The sequence below is a fragment of the Tachypleus tridentatus genome, chromosome 2 (assembly GCF_004210375.1).
Source record: "Tachypleus tridentatus isolate NWPU-2018 chromosome 2, ASM421037v1, whole genome shotgun sequence".
Taxonomy (NCBI): Eukaryota; Metazoa; Arthropoda; class Merostomata; order Xiphosura; family Limulidae; genus Tachypleus; species Tachypleus tridentatus.
The window spans coordinates 80,006,501-80,026,886 of NC_134826.1; the positions used below are offsets into that span (position 1 = coordinate 80,006,501).

Here is a 20,386-nt window from a genome sequence, read left to right on the forward strand (position 1 = left end):
TGAGTTTCTTTTGGTATGTAAAATCTAAACTGCTTTGACACTCATCAACCAACGTCTTAGAAGCCATGTATTCATTCTCAAATACAGTGTAAATGCAGCAACACCAACTGTACAGTTACTTCAGATACTTCAAACTTGCTTATCTTGCTTACAACCATTCCAATTAAAAGTTGAATAACCAGTAGTATGTAACACTTGGACAAATAACTTCTTGCTAGACAAGAAATAACATATCTCATGTTTTGATTCCATCACTATAGCAGATGGTGATGACACACTATACTTAGTCTGTCATTCTTCATGAAACAATACATGGGTTTTTGAAGGACTGTGACACTTCCTCATGATGCAGTCATCAATTTTACTGTTCTCGTGCTGTATGTGGTTGAAAATGAGTATTTTTCCATAGAAATACAGTTACCCTATTGCACATATGAAACTAAGTAATAATTTATACAATAGATTGAACCAAAAGATACCAATAAATTGTTATTTAACACAACAACAAAATGTCAACTGGACAGTGTTTTATATCATAGAAAGATATCTTGAAATTTTTAGTTCCAAAACACTTCTGTTCTAGAATAAGATAATATAGATACAGAAACAATAATGTCAAATCTCTCAAAGCATAGGTACTATTTCCATAATATATTATCCCAAGAAAAAGTAAGAAGCATTTAACTTCCAAGCTTTTATAAACTCAAGCATATTAGTATTTCTACAGATTGCAAAGAAAAGATCTACATCCCCCAGTAGTAATTCTGAGAGCTTGTAATACTAAAAATCAGATATTTCTACTGACAGTGGACAAAATTTAAATAGCTCTTTGAATAATGTTGTGGTCATCAACATATAAATAAATAAAAAAAAAAAAAATTTTGATTAACATTTTCTGTAAAAAAACACTAAAATATTTAGGTATGAAACAATAAGTGACAATATATGAATAGCATATTAAATCAGATTATTACTGTGAAAGATGGATGCAAGAACTCTACAGTTTTAATTTTCAAAGCTTTCTTCTACTCGCAGTCAACAAATTTTTCTATATATGATGCTGTAGGGAAATCAAATTTTCATTGGCTTAAGTATCCTACAAATAGCAAAGAAATTTGCTTTTACAGCTTTAAAATTTTAGGAAATAAAGAAATGATGCTTTTTATATCAAAATTAAAATGAGCTGAATGACATTAGATAACCTCATCTTCTTACAGATATGGTGTTACAGTGCTTCACTAACACATCAGGCACAGACTTTGGAAATGTATCAACCACTGGAAAAGCCTTAACCAATGTTTGGAAGCAGTCTAAATTAAAATGTTTGATTTGATTATCTTTCTTATCCTATGGAAGGTGACTTGCAATATCCAAGGCAATCTTCAGTGGAGAGTGAAAATCATCTGCTGAAGTTTACCTTATCTTGACCATTTTTTTCTGGTGACACACAAAACAGTATTTACAATAATGCTGAACATCTCAACTCCAGTGCAGCCAAAAAACATCATTAATGTTAGCACAGTTGTGGACAAAACCTTGGTGATCTCCAGTCTTTGGGTTGTGCAAAATATGTAGAATTTACTACCTTAAAATTCTGGAAATTACTATACAGTTAGAGATCCAGAGGTTGGTGGTTAATAGTGATTGTGCAGTACATCTTTCTACACTTGTAACTGTTCTTACAAGTGCTACAATTACATGTGTTCATGCCACATTCCTATATTTATGCCAGGTTGGCATTACCTTGCTACACATTAAGGAGTGATCATGCTCTTGACATGGGTTATTCAGCTTCTCTTCTAAAAGCTTCTAAAGTGTTAATTGTAGTATCCATATTCTAACAGAGCTAGAAGCACATTCCATAAACAGACAAGGTCCCACCATGCAATGAAATAGTTCACCCATGTTGCAGTGTAGGTAATGCAACATGAAAAATGTATTCTTGCAGCACTGCTATCTAATGTGCTATCACCCTTTCTGAATTTTTAGTCTTCATGAACTGTTTCCAAAATTACTGATCAATTCAGACATTAAACCTTTCATATAAGTAGTGGCAATAGTGTTTTATATAAATTGCAATTGCAATTAAAGTTACTTCTTCATAGTATCTCTATTTTGGAGTCATGAACATATGATTAGCATACACAGTGATATATTCTACTCCAATTTATCACTGTGATAATAGTGCCTTGATTCTGTTACTGCTGCTGTAGTTCTTATGAGAAGCTATTATTTTGTCATAGATATTCCAATACTGAAGTGTCCACTCAAGCAAGTTTTATGAATCAGAATGCTAAAACACATTCATCATTGCATCAAAAGTGGATCCATCACTAATATAACACATAATCTTGGATACTGTGGACTTTTAATTTTGTCACCAATTAATGGCACATTCTTAATGCTGCTACCTCAACAGAGTCTACAGGGACTCTGTCTCTACCTACTCTACTCTGTTTCTATGTTTCAACATAGAAACTCTACTCATGTGTGTATGGGCAAGTACACTTCCTGGTTTCAATTTAAATCTTGTTTTATTTATCTACTTGAATACAATTCTTAAGTCCTCAGTAGCTGACTCAAACACTTAATGAATCACTGAAACATTATCACTGCGAATCAAGCATCTCTTCCATTCTAGTTCTTTCAGTCAAAGCTTCATTAGCTTCTCAAAATGTTTGGGCATAATACAGAACTGGCAGACTCTCTCATGATAAAAACAGTCTTAAGCCTGTTCTCATCACTCATCTGAACTTACAAGTATTCAGAGGATAGATTTAATGTATAAAATGAATGTAAAACTCCTAACATGACCAGGCATTCATCTGTTCATGACAAAATGAAGGAGTATAACTAAGAAGTGCAGAATGTTAAATTCCATCTGTTTAAAGTTGTTGTGGTTTGGCAATTTTTTACGCCAATCAACTTGACTGTATGCGCCAAATAATCGGTAAAAAACAAACAAACGTAAAAGTAAAATCGTTGTAAAATTTAAAATTAATAAAATTAAAACTAACGAAACTTCAAAAAGCTGGTAAAAACTTAAATTGAAATAAAACAGCCAATGCCTTTTTATACTTAATAACAAACAACATCAATAAATTTGTAGCAGATTCTCGAACCTAAAAATCAACAATGTACGATGTGTGTATACGAATATAAGTATTTTGCCAAATAAACTTTCGAGAAGCTCGCCTTAACGTTTATAAATCGACACATGGAGAGACAGCGTAATGTTGTTGGTTTCCTACAGTTAGTATACCGTGAACCTCTGAAGCTATAATTGTGATGAACTGTAAATGATATTTAACCACGAATGTTCATAGATGTCGGACGTTACAAACCATTGAACCTCAGTGAATTAACTTCAAACATTAATATTTCTACAAGAACATTGCGTATGTTCGTCTGTGAAAAACTCATGTGTGAGCATCAGATATAGCTTACCCGTTAAGTGAGGTGTTCCTGTGTATCAACACAGAATTAATTCGCTTGTTATCAACCATTGATAAAATATTCAGTTATAAACTAAACAGAAGACTAAATATTGTTTATGATATTGTAAAATGTTTGTATATAAATAATTATTTGTAATAACCGTTATTATAACTTGAATTGTTGTTTGTATATTAAAATATATTTGTGTTAAGAAAGAAAAGTGTGCGTGTATCAATTTTGTTGGCAAATATCATAAATTTGATATATATTTACATTTAATTAACTTCTAAATTAAAAATAAAATGTCCGGTTATTTGAAATAGTAATACGTAACATAATAAATCAAATTTTCGTATTATAATATGTAACAGTTGAAATTATAAAAAGGTAGTCTCTATGCATTTCCAGTGGCAAGTCTTCAGACTTATTATGCTAGGTTTTGATATCCTCGATGATCATAGCACATAATAGCTTTGTTTAGCTTTATGTCTAACTACAAACAAATAAAGCAGTCTGTATATACCAAAACACTCTCCTTTTTAATCAAAGTAAATATTAACACAGTGACTACATGGTTGATTAATTATTCAAATCCAAAGTAATTAAGTAGATCTGTGTTGCTACTTTGTGTGGAAAATATTGCTGGAAATGCACTATTGATCTTGTCAATTTCAATAATGTAGGCACAAATAATTTTTTGTGAAGGTTAATGTCCTGTTAAAAATATTTTTAAATCACAAATTTCTCTGTTTTACCAAGAAAGTGTAAATCTCTGGGATCTAGTTTGTGTGTAATAGTGGCAAAAGATACGAATGTCTTCGAAAGATCCAACTATTAAATTTGTTAGAATATTCTTTCCATTTGAAAAGCACTGTTTGCTTCAGTCCCTTTTTCATTTGTGTATTCTTATAGCAAAGCCACATCGTGCTATATTCTGTGTTCACCAAGAGGAATCGAACTCCTAACTTTAGCGTTGTAAATCCATAGACTTACTGCTGTCCTAGAGGGGAACCTCTTATTCATTCTCGTAACTTTCAAAATATTTCTTACACGGTATAGATCCCTGATTACTCTTTGTAGTTGAATTGTTGTTGTTGTTTGTTAGTAATCACAAAGTTGCACAATGGGCTATACGTGGTCTGCTTACCACGGGTATCGAAACCCGGTTATTAGCGTAAGAATTCCGCAAACATAAAGCTGTGCCACTGGAGACTTGTAGCTCACATTCGTAAAATGTTCATGCAAGACATCTCCAAGAGAGTGTTGTCGTTTGTACACTGGGGATTTTTCTTCAATTCTTGTGAGTCGTAACATTACCCTTTGTACATACAGGCACATGGCCTTTCTTAACCTGATATTTTACTCTACTGATAGTTACTTGATAGTTCGCTTTGAATTGAAAGGATTTGTAAAGTGTTCCCCACCACTGACTAGTTAGAGTAATTGACGTTCATTGTCTTAGTTTATTACTGTAATAATATAACCGGTATTTGGCCTTGATCAGATTTTTCAGCACAGAGTTATGAGTTCCCTGATACGTAAAAGAGCGTCACATTCTAGTTTTAGACTCATTAAATATTTCTATTATAGACGCTTTTATTTTAATAGGTGTAGCAAAGAAATAAATTCTTGAAAAAATATGAATATAAATGGTTAGAGCATTCTGTTCTAACAACTATGTTAAGTTTGCAAGGTTTTAGAACCTGTTTGAAATTTATTTGAAAAATTTAGCAAGTGTCACACTCCTCTGATGTTTCGGTGGAACGATGTATGCACACTTGAAAATGCGTTGATACGTGTGAGTAAATACGTAAGGTGACTGTTATAATGGCCTAGCTTGGAGAAATTTACCAAATCAGGCTGTCGTTATTTATCAATTTCTGAAACAATCACTATATTTGTATTTTACTCTCATATGTGGGAAGTGTCTTACTGACTTAGCCAGCTTTGACTTGATTTAAAAAGATCGATTACATAATGTTTTTACATATCTAAATATAGGCTGTAGTTCACCGCAACTCGCAGGGCTAGTATAATTATAATAAATAGATAAAACACATGATGAATATCAGATATTATTTACTTTATAATTCGTTTGAATAGTTGACATCACTGACTCATTCAGTTTGCTTTATCATCTATAGGTAATGAGTCAGCTTTCTACAAATGAAAGTATTTCGTCTTTTATTAAATTTAATATTTAATACACTGGCTTTTCGCAAGTCTTGAGTTGAAAAAGCGAGTGTACCGGTTTTTCAAGAATAATTATTTATTTTATGCGTTCAATATTTTTAAATTCCAGCATCTTTTTCCAGAAACATGTCTTGCAAAAACATCAAATACTGAATATGAATTGAAAGTAATGGTAGAAACCCTTCTATCAATATCATAGAGTTACTTTTCTGCTTAACTGAAGCTTTCTTGACTGCCTACTCTTTCGTTAATGACATGTTTCTATTCACTTTATGTACACTTGGTATGGAAATACTCACTTTTAAATATTAGCAAATATGTATAATAAAACCAATTTAGCTCCAGAAAGTTTTCCTTTAACTTGTTTACGTGTTGATTAGCCCTTTCAGCCGTGTGGGTGTTATAATGTGACGGTCAATCCCACTATTCGTTGGTAAAAGAGTAGCCCAAGACTTGGTGGTGGGTGGTGATGACTAGCTGCCTTCCCTCTAGTCTTACACTGCTAAATTAGGGACTGCTAGCGCAGATAGCCCTCGAGTAGCTTTGCGTGAAATTTAAAACAAATAAACGTGTCGATTAGGTAATGCTTGAAAAAGCATTTGACACTGTGTGGAACAATAGTCTACGATTCCATATAAGAGAAATGGGACTATCGCGTGGAATTATTTGCTGATTATCTAACTTTTTGGAAAATAGAAGATGTAGAGTAAATGTAGAGGGAACCTTTTCTGAGTATTTTACTCCAGAAGCTGATGTTTCTCAGGGAAGGGTAGTTAACAGTATACTCTTCATCATGTATGTAAACAATATGCCATTGAGAGATCCTGATCATGGATTCTTCTGACACTTCGCTGATGTTGTGGCAGTCTGGAAACGTGCCACAACACCAAGAATAGCAGCCACAAACATACAACCGCAACTAAAAAGAATAAGCGAATACTGTCAAAAATACAGAATTAAAATAAATATAGCAAAAACACAACTTGTCGTCTTTACAAAATTGACAAAATACGAAAAACTACAGCCTGAAGTATATATGAATGATACACTACTTCAGACTGCCAAATCGGCAAAATTTCTTGGTCTAACCTATGATTCAAAATTAACATGGATTAACCATGTAAACGAAATTAAAAGTAAAGTCTGGCGAAGAACCAACTGTGCTAGGAGTCTAACTGGCAAGAATAGTGGAGCAACAACAGACAACATTCTAAAAATTTACAAAACATACATTAGAACAGTAATCGACTATACAGCTTCAGTATGGATAACTGTATGTGACAAAACAATTGAAACCAAACTACAAACAATCCAAAACACACTCCTCACAACAGCATATAGAGTTCCCAAAGCAACATTATTTCAATTTATACAAAAATATTCAAACATATCAACTATACCAGATAGACTCCTATATAGTACAATAACATATTTTGATAAATTTTGGATGAAAAATGAATTACTATGTGAACTAGACAGGTACCTCATACATGATGAATATAGTCCTAAACACCTCTCCCCGATTAACATATATTTTACTAATAAAAATATAAATAAAAAGTAATGTATATATGAAGGGCCACCAACAAACTAGACATCTTACCAATAGGGCTAAAGAATATCTATATATGTATATCAGTACATGGACATTGCCCTAAAAAGGGTTGGAGTAATTCAGCCCACTCTGACCCAAAGCAGTAACTAACACCATCAAACACTGCATGACTACATAAGTAGAGGAAGGAAGAAGAGGTCAAAGAGCACCTAACCCTCCAGGGTACATATGATACCCATACAAGAGAGAGAGAGATTAGGTAATTCGTGGAGCAACTTTTGATATCGGTACATGCACATTATTTTAATAAAGTCACCTTTCTCTACAGTATCCCAGAAAGTTTTTCTTAATAATTAATTTTAAAATAAAATACTATAAATCAAGTGAAATAATACGAGAAATATAACCGTTTGAAACAGGCACTCTGGAAATAATGGCTTGTTTATATGATGTCAACAAGCATTGTGCCAACAGCAATGCACCCCTGATCTTGCTTACGTAATCATATCATACAACCTAGCAAAGTGCACATTACAAACCGCCTCTTGTGTTGATGCTCAAATCTTATTATACAATGTAACAACGGCAACATAGCAACACGTCTTTTTGGGTTGATGATTTATGAATGAGACACATGTTAGGTCAATGCCCTCAGCAATCATTACATATATATGTCGCTGTCATATTAATTATTGATATATTGTATTACTTTTATACATGAATCAGACAAAACTAGGTGTTTGGTTTTGATACTTTAGGTTAACACGAAGAGTGCTTATTTACGGAACTATTTAATCATATAGTCTATGGATAATCAACAATGTAAACTATAAAGTCAAGGTATTCTTTATTACAAGTAAAGAACACGATGTGTACTGTATGTACATAAGTAGAGAGAGAGTTTGAATGTTTTATACTAATTAGAAAAATTGTCCTTTTCATAAATTGTAAGATAAAGTAGTATATGTATAATCGCATGAATAAATCGTGAAGAATGTTATACAGATAATATTAACTGCAACCATTCAAATGATTTATTTGTCATTAAGGATTAAAAACACAATCCATTGTGAAGTACAGTATACAGAATAAACAAAATGTGTCATATAAAATATTATTTTTACATATTCAAACGCTTTATTATTAACTATTGACAATCTTTTACAGTTGGTATCTGTATTGAAGTGAAACTATAAAGCAAAAAGTTCATCTGAACGATAATGTTATCACGTTACAAATATTGAGAATGAAGTATATATATGTATTACGGCTCGGCATGGCCAAGCGTGTTAAGGCGTGCGACTCGTAATCTGAGGGTCGCGGGTTCGCATCACCATCGCGTCAAACATGCTCGCCCTTTCAGCTATGGGGGGCATTATAATGTTTCGGTCAATCCCACTATTCGTTGGTAAAAGAGTAGCCCAAGAGTTGACAGTGGGTGGTGATGACTAGCTGCCTTCCCTCTAGTCTTACACTGCTAAATTAGGGACGGCTAGCACAGATAGCCCTCGAGTAGCTTTGTGCGAAATTCAAAAACAAACAAATATATGTATTATTTCTTATATGTCTAAAATTTCACTGATTTTTTTAACACGTATAATTTGAAGATTTTATGCATCATCACTAGACCATGTATGCTGAAGACGGTGAGTATGGATATTAAAATTTCAATCAAAATAAAGTACACATCAACGTTTCGACTTTCTTAGGTCATCTTCAAGCTAATAAAGACACTTTCCAACTGACCGTTGCCGGGCACGTCATAGGGACGAGAGTGTAAACGGGTTCTGGATTATAGGGGGGCGTTGTAGTTAGAAGTTAGGTTATACTTTGTACAGGTGAAAAGTTGTTCTTTTATATTGGTTTGGGTCGTTGTATAAGTAGGGATTCTCTGATTTTGCGTTTGTTCATGTTTGCTTTCCTACTTACTATCTGGGTGTTTTCTAAGGGTATGTTGTGTTTATTTGACTTGCAGTGTTCAAAAACGTGTGAAGATGTTGTTGTTTTTTATGTTCTTTGAATCTAGTTTCCATTTTTCTGCTTGTTTCTCCAATATAGAAGTCGTGACAGTTGTTGCATTGTATTTTATAAATACTGTTGGCGTTGTGTTTATCAGTGTAGTTTTTACATAGTATAGGCTTTTGTTTTATTCCTGGTTTTTGAATACAAATGGTATTTACTGGAACGTTGTGTTTTGTTATAAGTTTTTTTCCTTCTAAATGTTGGTTATTTTTTCGTTGATATGGGGAATATAAAGTATATAGTAGTATATTTGCATAACATGACATTATTTGACATTCATGATCATATCCTTTGGTGGTTCTTTTACAACCTATATAACAAACATTTACCAGTACCTCACAGATAATTTCATTTCTAGGTGGATGGAGTGCTCCATTCGCAATCGGAGGTAAGTGGGTTCAAATCCCCGTCCCTCCAAATATGCGCGCTCTTTCAGTCGTGGGGGTGTAATAATGTGGCTGTCAATCCCACTCTTTGTTATTGAAAAACTATCCCAAAAGTGTTTTAGTGGATGATGATGACTAGATGCCTTCGTTTCAGTCTTTCACTGTGAAATTTGGACGGCTAACGCAGATAGTCCTTGTGTAGCTTTACACGAACTTCCAAACAAAGTAAACCATAATAGCACCATGGTTCAACCCATGTGTATTCAAAATTCTATTTTAATTTCACTAAAATAATTCCACTCCAGTTATGAATGTTATCGCATTGTTCTTTTGTTGTGGAATGGGATTAAAAACAACTCAAAAAACTCAAACTCAAAATCCGCATCAATGATAGCAATCATGCAATTTCCTCCTTTAACACTTTTACAAGCTCGGACACTGTAAATTCTTTTTAGTCACGTTGCGTTACTATGTTAAGAGTAAGAAACAAAAATGACTTTTTATGACGCAGTGAAAGGCATAATTTGTATTGAAATTTTCACAGCTATTCCATATTTATAATCAAAATTCGAATATGCTGACCTGATATGGCCAAGTGATAAGGTTGCTTGACTCTGAGAGTCGCAGGTACTCATCCCCATTCCACCAAACAGGGTCGCACGTTCTTCCATGGGGACGTTATAATGTATAGTTAATCCCCATATTCGTAGCTAAAAGAGTATCCTAAGAGTGGTGATGAGTAGATGACATTTCCTGGTGTTTTCTGTTAAATTAGGAATGGATAGCGTAGACAGCCCTCGTGTAGTTTTGCTTTAAATACAAAACAAATAATCGAATGTACTGGAAAAATTGCGCATGAAGTCTTTAGAACTTCTATTTTTATCGTATAAGTATGCTCACACCTCCCTCTAGGTAACAAATAAATTTCAAAACATAGGTTAAAAGAAACTTAAACATTTATCTACCGTTAGTTTGAAAGTTACCATCATACTCTCCTATACGTCAAGCCGTTTTGTGTTTCATAGTTTTAAACTAAATTGCTAGTCTTCTTTTAGTTGTTCAACTCTTCAAATATGTTATATAATTAAACTTTTTAAACTTATTACATTTAACTCCTAGTTTACTCCCTTTAGTCTTTACGAAACCATGCCAGTTTTATTCTTATTATCTTTTTAGTTCATTTTATAAACTTTTCTTTCTTGAATTAGAATAATTTCTTTTCAAGAAATTCCCCACATCATCCTTCAACTTACTATCCTAATTCACTAATGACAATTGTTTAAATCTTTCCTCATGAATTTAGAATTGGCTTTCTAAAAGTTATTAAATAATATTTCATTGGTCAGTAGTCTGGAACATAATATAGTCATTAATGTTTAGAACTAAGGGTGCAGTACGTTGCCATCCCGGTAAAGGCGTGTGTATTTTCTTATGGCAAAGCTACATCGGGCTATCTGCTGAGTCCACCGAGGGAAATCGAACCCCTGATCCGAAGACCGCTGTACTAGCGGGGAACCCCAGTAAAGGCAATCATTTTGTATAAGTAGCAGCTAGAACATACAGTATGTTTTTGTTTAGCGTTGTAATAAACGTTGTGCCTTTTTATTTTACATCCTAATATGAGCAGTCTTGTTATTTCATTTAACATCGACTCAGGCAGTAACGTATTTAGTATTACTCCGTAATCGATATCTTGAGCAAATTTGTTTTTTAGCGGACCTGCGCAATATAGGTCTACAGTATATTCAATGCAATAGAACAATTGTGATTTGTAAAATAAAAAAAAAGATATAATATAGAATAAATAAAATAGGAACAACACGTTTTACGATGTTCACAAATTCTACTCTTTTTTTTTTTTTTTTTTTTTAAGAATGTGCGTCACAACTCTTGGAATACGAACTCGTGGCTGCGTAAGTGGAAAGGAGATCCAACTTCATTTATAGATTTACTCGTACGTCAATGCTTTAATGGCCTTGACACATATTACCAAAGAGTTTATACACGTCGAATAAACGTTAAAGTAGGCACATCGCACTACGAAGTTTAATTTGTTTGATGTTAGGGCAAAATTAACGTGTTTGTTAGACTGCCATTTTATATTGTAAGTATTGCATTATTATTATTTATATGTTATTATCAAAATTTTCCTTTCTTTCCTCAGAAAAGTTAGTTTCACTTCATTTTACCGAATGCTTATGTAATGTGTGTAGTTTTTCGTATTAATTAATTTTATTTATTTCTAGCTTACACCCATTATAGAATAAAGTAAATAAGTATTAAATGTTACTTAAGCATACGGACAATAAGAGACCGGTTGATCCTTAAGTTTTTCAAATATTTTGATTATCCACCATTGAGAAAAGTAAAAAGTTAAACATATCCTTACTTTTCAGGATTTCTCTTTTAAACTTGTGTAAATAATCAGAGTTTATTGTTTGTTTGTTTTGGAATTTCGCACAAAGCTACTCGAGGGCTGTCTGTGCTAATACAGCAGTGTAAAACTAGAGGGAAGGCAGCTAGTCATCACCACCCACCGCCAACTTTTGGGCTACTCTTTTACCAACGAATAGTGGGATTGACCGTCACATTATACGCCCCCACGGCTGGGAGGGCGAGCATGTTTGGCGCGACGCGGATGCGAACCCGCGACCCTCAGATTACGAGTCGCACGCCTTAACGCGCTTGGCCATATCAGAGTTTATCAAATTTAAAAATTTCCACCTCATAGAAATGGAAGTTTCTTTGGAACTTGAAAAATTGCAGCATGCATTATGAAAATTTGAAACTGTAAACAAATTTGTCTGCAAAGTGGAAATATATGAAAACCAAAATATATATCCAGATTTATTCAATCTCTTTTGCATTATGTTAACATTAAAAGACAGCAGCAGATAGTTTGGATCATCTATCCATTAAACTAAACACAAAGAACCTGGAGCCAGGCTTTATCATTCATATATTACGAAGCATTCCCATAAACTTCCTTTAATTAACAGCATATATCACATCTGAAAGAGCCCAGCATGGTTAGGGTGATCAACTCTCAGTCTGTGAGCTGTAGGTTCAAATCCCTGTTACACCAAACATACACACCCTTTTAGCTATGGGGGTGTTATAAAATGATGGTTGGTCCCACTATTCATTGATAAAAGAATAGTCTTAGAGTTGGCAGTGGGTAGTGATGACTAGCTGCCTTCACTCTAGCCTTACACTACTAAATTAGGGATGGCTAGTGTAGATAAACAAAACAAATGCATGTGAAGGCAACCCATTCCAAAGGCCAACCACCCTGTTAGGAAAATAAAGCTGTCGTAGTTGAAGATGGTCCCTACCATTAGCATCATTAAATATGAAAAAAAGATGATGCACCAACAATATCAATTCTCTTAACAATCTTAAACATGTTAATTAGATCCCTTACGAAAAAAGGCTTGTCGGATCTTAACCTACTCGTATATAACAAACTTTCCATTACAGGTATCATCCTAGTAGTAACACTACTAGTGGTAGATCTCCTCTAATTGAACTATTCATTGCTCTTTTTAAATTAAGGAGGACAAGACTGAATGCAGCACTGTAAACGTGGCCTAACAAATGACCTATATAATTAAAAATCCATTACACTTGTATTTGGTATTTTTGTAAATAGATCCTAAAATATATATGTGTTTTCACTTTTACACTCTAGGTAAGAAGTATACCCTTATGGATACAGGATGCACTTTCTCATAGGTGTGCCCCTACGAGCCTCTGCCATTGGGTTTCACACTTCATAGGTTTCCTTTTTGGCACTTTATGAAGAGTGGTTATCTGAGTAAAATTTTGCACTTGCCCCTCCATCATTTCTGTATGAGATTTTAGCTAACCTGTGTGAGAGGTGGGTTATTATATCAGAAGTTAATTGGAAAATGTTTTTCTGACAGATACTAATCTCTTCACACATTCCCCAATACTGGTGCATATTTTTGTTTTGCCTCATCAAAGAATGAAGTTGCCATGAGTGCAAGTGTGTAGAGGGAGGTACTATGGCAGTTGTGCTACCGTTTTATTGGTGGAGGGTTTTTGATACATGATAACGTCACCATACACCTGAACTGTTCATATTAAAATGTGTGAAATTAAGTGGGAATTGTTTCAAAACTCGTGGCATGTAAGTCTCTTAAAGATAGCTAACTTGTGTGTAGAGGTGAGAATGTATCAGAAATACACTTTTATATTAGGAAAATGTTACCTTTTAGGATGTATCTGTAGAAATATAAAACATAAGTCTAAAGATGTTATAATTTCATTATATAGGTCACTGACTGAGCCACATTTGGAGTATTGTATAAAACTGGCCTTTAGTCTTCCTTGTATTGACTATGTTTTAATGGACTAGTTATTTGTATTATACAGTCACATTTCAATTATTATGCATTATATATGTGTATAGGTTATTACAATTTAGAAATAAATTATTAAACATATTTTTCTTAAAGTATAGAACAATAAACCATGATGTAAAGCAAACAATTAACTCTTCTTGATATAATGTTTGAACTCTGTTCCTGCTGAGATTTATTGCTAAGCTTTTTAAAATTTTGCACTTGGAGAATATCAAACAAATTTTTTTTTTAGGTTTTATACGTATATAGTTGAATAATCAAAATATCATAAATTAGTATACTGATACCAATGAATTACACTATAATTTATTAAGCTTAGAAACTCAGATGTATTTAGATTTTAAAAAATATGAAACTTTGAGCAGACTAAAAACACAACCTATCTTCATTAAATCTTGGTTTAAAAGAACATGGTACCTTTTTTTACAGATTAAAACGGCTGAGAAAAACCACTCTGGAGATATTCTAAGCTGTCAGTTAATCACATTTCATATGTTGAGGTAAGTGTAAATAAGGAACCATTTTCATAAATTGGAAGTGGTGAACAGGGCCACTGTGTTTGATTCAGTATGCAAGCCATATATCGGCAAATTAAGAAGTTATAAGGTTTTTATTTTATATTCTAGCTTGCCAATATTAGTCATTTGAGTTTCCAGTTTGTATAAAATGATAGACTTAGTATTTTAGACATCACAAACATCTAACTTTAAACAGTATTACATTCAGCATACCACTTGACTCACTAAAATCTGTATTTAGGTGTGATCTTTTAATATTTACTTTTAAATTAAGAAATTAACTCGTATATAATATTAAAGTTTGAATTATGATCTACAGTTTGATTCCAAACTTATTGACATAAATTCATAAAATAGTAGTTCAGTAAAATTTTGATTTCAAGTCAACAAATGCAGTAACGTTGCTTTTGACCCATGACTTAACACCTAAGGGTTAAGCAACATTTTGACCTCAAGCGTGTAGCATTTAATGAAACAATAACTAAATGAAAGAAAAGAGGGTGATGGAATACCCATAACTAGTGATTTGACTTATCATAGCCCTGATGTGGCTTGTATTGAAATGTCATTAATTAAGTTGAAAATTAAATTGAAAGTCAAATGGAATGTCAAGCATCATTGCTAAATTTTTAAGAATTATACATGTTGATTAGAACCTTCATACATTGGTAAATGTGTAATAACATAAAAATAAGTTACACAATTTTTTTCATGCAAATATGAAATACTAACCCATTATATAACTTGTTCAATTTTTTCATATATTCTGTAATAACCTATTGTTTCTTATGTTAAATTTTACATTTAATTGCAATTAGTCATTGTTTTTGACTCCTGTATGTGTATCATCTGTGCATTTCTATAATTATTTCATATATTGTATTTGCTGTGTTAGAACTATTAAAACAATTGCTTTGAACTAATGGAGACTTGAACACATGCATAGACTTTTCTTTATGTGGTAGCAGAAAGGTATCAACGTATATTGTCATGTTTATCTGACTAGTTATTTCTTAATTATGATAACCATTAGTGCATTTTCTGTTGTATTATTCCCTCCTTATGCATACGCTTAACTTTTGTACTGAGAATATTTGAGGTCGTAAGGAAGTTAGCACTGGAGCAGTTTTCTTGGAAAATGGATCATTTGTATCCTTATACTAATGTAAGTTTATTATATGATCCAATTAGTCATCTGATCCTTTAGACCTTTAGATACATTAACAAACTTCTTGACTGATTGACTAAGTTCATGTGTATCAGTTGAGTTCAAGCTTCTACCACAACCATCATCTTGTGACTTTGAGTGCTGAGGAAGCTGTGAATTCATTTGTGGTTGTGATGAACTATAATGCTATTTGCAGAGCTGGCATGTATTACTTTCACTTACATTATCATACCATTCATCATTTAAGCTGGAAGCTCAGTAACCAAGTGCCTGCAATGACAGATCAATATTAACAGAACTTGGATGGTAACTGTAGCCAGCCTGCCATGACTGTTTACAGAATGCCATTCAACATGGTATTAGGTGTTTGATGTCACAATTATCACCTATTTGATTTATCCTACATTGCTGATTTAGGAACAAATAGGAGAGTTATTAATGTAAAACATACAGAAATGTTGAACAACCAAAGATATGCATTTCAGTGATTTAAGAATTTGCATACATATAGTATGTAAACTGTACATCAGACAAAGAATTTGTATTCTTTTTCAGGAACATCACCTTGAAGTTTGAATTTTTCATAGTCAGTCTTATGTTATAAATTCACATACGTATATTAAATACAAATACTTTTTCAACACCTCTGGTTTTTTTGTACAACAGAAGTATACAATCAACTAAAAACTTGCCACATTTCATGGAGATATATGCAGTAAATTCTAAATTATTGTCAACATTCCTTCTCCAGTATAGGATAAGCTCATTAGATCAACCTTGTACACTTTTGGGTAATCTATAGTTCAGCAAAAATTTCTTTCCTCAAAAACCTACAATTTTCTGGAACAAACCTTATTGCACAAGTAGTGCAATTAAGAAAATTGGGTTTGGAAAGCTCTGTTGTTCTATCTGATACCATGACAGGTGCATCTGGTACTTTGCATTATATGCTGTAGTATTAGGGTTGTCGTGTAGCTTGAAGCTGGTTTACGAACAAACTTCATAAGTGCAATTACCATCGTTGTTAACTTTCGCATTAACACTGCATTGTAAAAGTTCAGCACCATCAGAGTATTATATATCCTCTTGATGATGAGAAACCCACTTGAAGTAAAAATGCATCTCATTTTGACCTTCCTAGGTTATCTTCAGGTTAACCTGAAGGTTTATTAATGAATGTGTTGATGAGTGTTTTTTCACAATGAGCAGGAGAAATGATCATGAATGCTTTGCAATGTAATTTCAGGATGACTTTGTCTTGGATGTATAGATTGTTTGGTTCTTTAACTGAATATATGGTATAGTTGTATTCTAGTTATTGTGTTTCTTCATCTCCAAGTGACCTTAGTCTTGGGACTTGGGGGGAGTTTATCTTGGACCTATGGATTGTTTGGCTCTCTAGTAGAATATGTGGTACTGCTAGAAACCAGGTTTTGGTATCCATGGTGGACAGAGCTCAGCCTTTTGAGTTGCTTTGTGCTTAATAACAAATATAACAAATTTTATTCACCTCATGCATTTCATTACTCTCTCTTGACATTAATGATTCAAATCAGCACCAAGCAGTGCCAGAACTAGTCAGCAAATGCCTAGAAGTCCCATAGAACCACTCCACAAGTTTGAGAACCTACAAACAAACTGTTGCTACTAACCAGTTTGTAAAATTAATATAATTACAAAAACTTTCAAAATAAGTTTTGTATTTTTATGCAAGAACATTTCATAGTTTTTATTAATTCTTCATAACACTTGTTTTTGATTATCTTGACAAAACTCGCCATTTTTTTTATTTCACCATAAATTTCTTTTTTTTTTGTAATCTTGGTCTTTTCATTGTATGTAATTAATACTCATTCATATGCTAATAGGCTTTTGTTTGGAACATATTATTTTGAAATTGATACTGTAGGTACACTTCTCTTCAGGTAACATAGGTGTACTATTGAAAATTGACAAAGCTAAAAAATGTTTTGAAACTTCCTAATGAACTTACATCTATAATCCAATATTTATGAAACACAACCAGAAGAAAGTTATATTTACAGTTGCTAAATTTACAAAAAAAGTCACAAACATTTTATCAGAATTTATTTATTAACATTAAATGTTGGTTTGATATAAAAACCAAATAAGTTGCATTAGTCATAAATCTTCATAATTGTTTGATATACACTAAACTATTACAGGTGATATATCCACCTCACAGACATTAAACTGTATATACTTACATGCAGAACACTTTTTTTTATATGTAGAAAGTACAGTTAATCTGGTTATTAAATGAGAGACTGTCTCAAATTGAATACTTTTTCAGGTGTAATGGATGGACATACTATTTACATAACCTGTATGTAAACCTGAGAGATCTCGCTAGTTATTTTTTTAGTTTTTGGAGTGGTGATGCTAGGACTAGTGGCAGGCTTTCCCAGTAGGATTTTTAGGCTCACTATGCTGAACTTGCATCCATTTGTAAGTTGTACTTCAGGCTTCCCCAGTAGGACTTTTGGGCTCACTATGCTGAACTCACATCCACTTGTAAATTGTATGTCAGGCTTCCCCAGTGGGACTTTTAGGCTCACTAAGCTGAACTCGTATCCATTTGTAAGTTGTACTTCAGGTTTCCCCAGTAGGACTTTTAGGCTCACTATGCTGAACTCGCATCCACTTGTATGTTGTACTTAATGTCAAATCATGATTCTCTTAAGTCAGTAGAATGACCATAGGTTTATTCTAGATTACAGATTATTCACAAAAAATTGTCTGTGAAGCTTCACTTGCCACACAGCCACACTGGCAATGTATCAGGTGTATAATTCACTGTGATCTCACATTATCATATAAGGAAAGACGTATGTAAGGGAGTTCAGACTACTCAGTAGATTTGTGTAAAGAAGAAAAGGTAATAACTTATTATTCACAAGTTATCTTAGAGTTAGCTTTAGTCCTTGTCTTATTTATGGTTTCATTCTCCTAAAACCTGGGATTTAACACTTACTAATCCTTCAGACTACTTAAGTATGTATTTACAAATACTGAAGATAATACATGTGTAGTTACGATAGTTTTTATAAATGCTTTTACTTAATTTTTGTAGTAAATATTTAAATACTAAAACATCAGTCTTTATTGGGCTCAGCAAAACTTTGCACAAAAAATAATAAATTTTGCAAGAAATATTTAGAAATTATGCAGTTTCTTTTGTAAACCAGATAATAGCTGCTTTCAGAGTGTGTTGTTTGTTTGATGCGTGTAGTATTGTTGTGTGTTACTTTCAGGCTGTCTTTCTTGTTTGATGCATGTAGTATTGTTGTGTGTTACTTTCAGGCTGTCTTTCTTGTTTGATGCATGTAGTATTGTTGTGTGTTACTTTCAGGCTGTCTTTCTTGTTAATGCATGTAGTATTGTTGTGTGTTACTTTCAGGCTGTCTTTCTTGTTTGATATACGTTGCATTGTTATTCTGTGTTACTATCAGAGTAAGTACCAATCTAGCTGTATCTTTTAATCCTGTATGCAACAATTTTAGTTGTAAAGGAAACAAGGTGGAATATATTTTCAAATATTAATTTTATTTTGGATTTTCATGGAATCTAGTAGTTACACAAATTGCAAATATGTTTTCTGGTTGGACTTTGAATGTTAAATACTTAGTGTAACAAATTGGTAATTTAGTAGATAGGATGTAAAAGTATTTTACTGCCTGTGTAATGTCTTTATTTTGATTTAATTACACCATATTTTAACAAATAGAATGAGCACTTCTTTCCTCCAAACACTTGCTGAAAAAGTGACTGCACATTTTATTTATACATGTTTAATCTTATTAGATATATTACTATCATAGAAGCTACCACCAAAAATAATTAAAGGTTTAAAAAATGTTGGGTATTGAATGTAAAGGATGAAGCAGCTAATGGCATGCTATGGGAATCAAAAGAGAGTGTAACAAAGGTTCAAAAAAGCAAATACAATGATACTAACAGTTCTAGCAATGACAAAGATTTATGTGAAGATGAAAGTTTAGTGTATTATCATGTATAAATATTCCAATTTGTTTTGTAATTGACACGTAAAGAGAATTTCAATGAAAGATTTCCAAAAATGTCTAATACGTTGATAGTTGTTAACTATACTTAGAAAATATTCAGTACATTTTGGTAAATTTTATTCATGTAAATGCAATATCTGTTTTCTACCTGCTTGAAGCTTATTAAAATCCTGTACAGAGAAACAAAATGTCACACTTAGTTTTATAAATATTGTATAGGTATTCATTTATTCTCAAATACAATATCTAATCTTTGGGTTTACACGTTAAATTGTGTTTTTATTATATGTGAACATGCTTTGTACTACTCATTCTCAGTGTACATTAACACACACCCACATATTTATGTTTACTCTTGGTTTGTTAACACTCCTATGAAAAGACGTTTCTAGTCCTGATTCCTCCAAGCCCGTTCCCCTGGCTGTGGTTTCGCTAGATAGTAGATTGGGACAGTGGGAATCTCGTTAATCCATTCATTAATGGATTTAAATGGCAATTTCATTTAAATACAAAATTATTAGCCTAATATTAATAACCTTTCAAGTTGCTCTGGGGCCTATTAGGCCCCACTTTTCGTTGGAGTGTTAATGTTTTGCAATTTGAAAACAATTTGTGAACTAAGAGAACTTCCCATCGGTACTGTATGTTTGCTTCCTGTTTAAAAACGTGAAT

General features: G+C 32.9%; 1 protein-coding gene across 2 annotated transcripts in view; it reads left to right on the forward strand.

Moving 5' to 3' along the window:
* Nucleotides 1-11,541: 11,541 nt before the first annotated feature.
* Nucleotides 11,542-20,386, forward strand: part of LOC143244322 (mitochondrial ornithine transporter 1-like) — a 43,416-nt gene continuing 34,571 nt past the window's right edge. The window contains exons 1-3 of one of the 2 annotated variants that reach the window (XM_076488773.1): nucleotides 11,548-11,698; nucleotides 13,286-13,474; nucleotides 14,412-14,482. The gene's annotated coding sequence lies outside the window, so the exon portion shown is untranslated. Of the gene's footprint in view, nucleotides 11,699-13,285; nucleotides 13,475-14,411; nucleotides 14,483-20,386 lie in introns of both variants that reach the window. The other variant, XM_076488772.1, reaches the window with a different exon arrangement.